The 4,114-nt window shown below is 38.3% G+C and overlaps 1 long non-coding RNA gene across 1 annotated transcript in view; it reads left to right on the top strand.

The window, feature by feature from the left end:
• The first annotated feature begins 2,239 nt into the window (after positions 1 to 2,239).
• Positions 2,240 to 4,114, top strand: part of LOC106011319 — a 26,815-nt gene continuing 24,940 nt past the window's right edge. The window contains exons 1-2 of the long non-coding RNA XR_001184720.2: positions 2,240 to 2,443; positions 3,023 to 3,235. This is a non-coding gene — a long non-coding RNA (uncharacterized LOC106011319). The remainder of the gene's footprint in view (positions 2,444 to 3,022; positions 3,236 to 4,114) is intronic.

Below are 4,114 nucleotides of genomic sequence, written 5' to 3'. Positions count from 1 at the left end.
GTGTGTGTGTGTGTGTGTGTGTGCCTATACGTTCTTATACTAACCGTTCTCTGACCGTCTTGGCCGGTGCTTTAATATCAACTGAAAGTCATTGGCCTACTATATTTACACTCTACTGGAATGGGGGCAATACATCTTGAGAGATGGAAAAAATTATAAAGTCTAGAATCTAAATCTATACTCTCAAAACAAAACGCGCTTCGCAAAATATCACTTCCGGATTTTCTAAAATTACAGAGACAGAAGCGTCAGCCTACAAAAGCGGTCGGCGAGATAAAGAAATATAGCTTTTTGAAGCAAAACTGTCTCAAAACTGAAAAAAACCAAGGGCGTCATGCTCTGGAGAAACTTTTATAGAATCTTTTGGTGAAAACCGCATGTCGATCGATGAAACCATTAAAAAGCCTTTTGAATTGCAAAATTCGGCCACCACAAATACATTATATATTATAATACTTTCTCCTTTTGTAAAAATTTAATTTTGAATATGCACACATTACAACACATTCTCTAAAAATGTATTTATTTATACACCTGTAGAACAGGCATTCAACCCGTTTGGGAGAGAGCACATACATCTATACCGAAGTGACGTAGTTACATATTAATATTACGGGGTTTTTCCGTACTTTTACACATGTCTATAGCTGCAATCCTGTTTACCTTACTTAGTAAATTGCGCTCTCTCCCTTACTCCTAAGACCCGGGCAATAATGGTAAAGAGCAAAGACCCATGAAAAGAGAGCCAGCAAAAGAGAGAGAGAGAGAGAGAGAGAGAGAGAGAGAGAGAGAGAGAGAGAGAGAGAGAGAGAGAGAGAATATGGTTTAGTAACAACTCATCTTTTTCCCCACTCGAAAAGATTTTTAGCAATGAAAACAAAACGGCTTTGTTCCGGTCATTCAAGTCAAGTGTGTATGGATATACAGTTATACAGGGATGACGTTCGTAGGGGCGGGGGGCCGTGGAGAGGTTTTATGTAAGCACCGGTGCGTTACGGCTTAAATTAAAACAGATGATAGGATGGTAGTACGTGAACGCGCACCATGTCAGTCGAACCGTTCGATATGCGAAAACTCGTGTTGAGAACGATTGCCCGGTCGTTCGTATTGATTGGGGAGACTGCGCTGAATGATGGAACGGCCAAGGTGATCTATGGAAAGCCGTGGGATCACAGGAGATATTTTTGCTGTTTCATATTATACAACGCAGTGACGTTATGTAATATCTTATAATGAATATACTCTTGGTGTTCTGGTTTAAGTGTCGTTTTATTTTATACTTATATAATCTATTTTTTTAAAATTTATTTTTTGTTGGGGGAGGGGGGGGGGGGGGGTCTATGTTTTCTCAAATATTCTTATACTCTGTCATTCTTCATGTTCTAATTATCTTATTTTGTTACTCGAAAAAAAAAATGCTTATCAAAGACACACCAAACGTAAGTTTGTAGTTTCCACGAAGACTCAAACTTTGGGATTTCTGCTTTTTGGTGGCCATTTTTCGCTAATTTTACCACTTACACCAGGCAACTCCCAACTCCTTCAACCGTAAATATTTCGAAGTCTGTTTGAGATAGATGAATATTTGTTCATTAAAATTAAGACAAATTAACGAGCTTTACAGTTATACCATTAGCACCAGGCGACCACAATTTTATGAGAGCCTGATTTCACTGCGATCTAGCTAAAATAATTTATCGAAAAGTGAGAGGGGGTGGGGGGGGGGGGAGGAAAGGCTTGGCTGTTGTTTCCCGAGGAGTCTTTGATTGAAGGAGTTCTAGATTTCGTGGCAGAATGCTTCATTATAGCTATGTTTAAACAATCGAACAGAATGTTATTTTCAAAGTGTTTTTCTACTATGTAAATGTATGTGTCCTTTTCCATGATTGTGTGTCTGTCTTTTTTTACCCGATATTCCCCACACTTTCGATAGCTAAACTTTTTACATTTTGGCTTGGTGATCCATTTAACTTCGCCCTGGACTAAAACCTCTTTACGACCTACATAACTGAGAGCCTTACAATCAAATGTTGGCACCCAGGCACCAGACCAGATAAAGTAATATAATCCACAGGTTTAAGCTAATCGACAACTCGCTTTTCAGGGACTCGATAACTGTCACACATGACAAAACGAGGAGCCATAACTAAGTCTCAAGCGAACGTCCCGTAGTCAAGAGAAGCCCCTAATGTCCGGAGTAGGAAATGTCTAGAGTTACTCCCCTTGTTCCAAAGTTTTGGATTCGATCAGAAGGATGTGCGGGCGGTATCGCGCCTGGGACGGCCCGCTTATTGGTGTCACTTCCACCCAGGGACCTGGCTTTCCTGGGGCTTCGACGTCATCAGGGCTGGGGGCTGACGTCTGAGGAAAGACTCTCCTGGGCCAATATGCTGCCTTGGAACTTTTTCACCGGACGTCGCTGGGACTCGTCCAGTTTTATTCGGTTATTTTCTTCCGATGGAACTTAATACAGCTTTGCGATAAATGCGTTATTTACTTGGAATGGATCATGATGCGGTTTTGTCATAACTGCTTAAACTTATTTCGGAAGGAACACAATGCATTTAAACTTACTTTTGGATGGAACACGAGGCAGTTAAACTTACTTTTGAATGGAACATGATGCAGTTTAACTTACTTTCAGATGGAACATAACACAGTTTTGCAATAATTGCCTAAGCTTACTTCAGCAGGAACGTGGTACAATTCTGCTACGACTGTACAATTTGTTTTCAAGACCAGTAATTGCGCTCATTTTGTTGGAGGGACGTGAAGCGTTAGCACCTGTGCTTTTTAGTTGACCTCTCTGGTTCATGTGGGAGGATAAAAATAACATAAAGTATGTCCACTAATTGTATGATAGGAAAACAACAATTTTTCAAATACTAATTACTTGGTTTCACAAAACGACCGCTTTTACTTAAAGTACGGCTGAAAAAAAGTATTATAATTTAATTGAACGAGAGTAGCACAATTTCTATTTTTTTAAATATAATATGTATATATATATTTTTTACATTAGGTGCGTTTTCCGAGTGAAAATGTTGGGATTTGACAACTGAATACTTTGGACTATATCTGTTTCAAACACTGAATTCAGTTGCCGTCTTGATTCCTTGTGTCACCAAACAGCAATTGGTTTTCTTCCTAACCCACCAATTGCCCAAGTTGTCGTTGATTGTGAAGATTGGACTGTCACCGTTTTACACGAGGTCTTCAGTTGTCTTCTTTATAGGTAAGTAAGACAAGAGGATTATCTCAAAGGGGAATTTTTATTCTGGTTATTCAACAATTGAGGCATTTTCAAAAGAAGTATAACTTCGTCACTCACTCAGATCTTTTTTTTTCCTACTCTGAAACTTAAGAAGCAGGCCAAACTGTGCATTCTATGAGGAATGTGAAATCGTGTTTCTGACTTGTTTATGATCGGTTTAAAATTTGCCGAAACATTGTCTCTGGTTTGCTGCTAATACGACACATAATTGCCATTTGAGAATAAAAGCTCCTGGGTTCAGTCAAGTGAGTGTACCAAATATATTTACTCTTGTGTTCTTATTATAATATTATTATATTCGGACAGTGTAACATTTAAGATAGATAAGATGAGATGAGATAAGATAAGATAAGTTAAGATAAGGTAAGATAGCATAGATAAAATGGGACAATGCTTTTTTATTCAGGGGAGAATACTTCTTGGCTTTCAGATATGATAAAACATTTATGCATAATAGATACAAAACACTCAAGTTATATAATTTAAAAAAGAGGATTTCAACATGAGCTGAAAATAAAAGCATCGTGCATCAGATGCAATATGAAGAGAACATTAAAGCATATAACATCATATGCATTTCTCGATCAACATGTAGGAATGTATCATAGACTCTTTTGAAAAATATTATAGAATCTGTAACACGACCTTCTAGATTCACAGCAAAGAAAGAGACGGAGAATAACATTTGTAAACGTTACATAGAAATATAAATAATCTCAGAAATTGTGTTACCATTTTTGCCTCCCGTCCTAGCATCTTTTTTCATTTTCTACGTTGTCTGTACCCTCCCTCCCCCCTTCTCTCTCTCTCTCTCTCTCTCTCTCTCTCTCTCTCTTCATC

Source organism: Aplysia californica, unplaced genomic scaffold, assembly GCF_000002075.1.
Source record: "Aplysia californica isolate F4 #8 unplaced genomic scaffold, AplCal3.0 scaffold00005, whole genome shotgun sequence".
Lineage (NCBI taxonomy): Eukaryota > Metazoa > Mollusca > Gastropoda > Aplysiida > Aplysiidae > Aplysia > Aplysia californica.
Note: the sequence above shows the minus strand (reverse complement) of the source record. Positions and strands in the feature narration are given on the sequence as shown.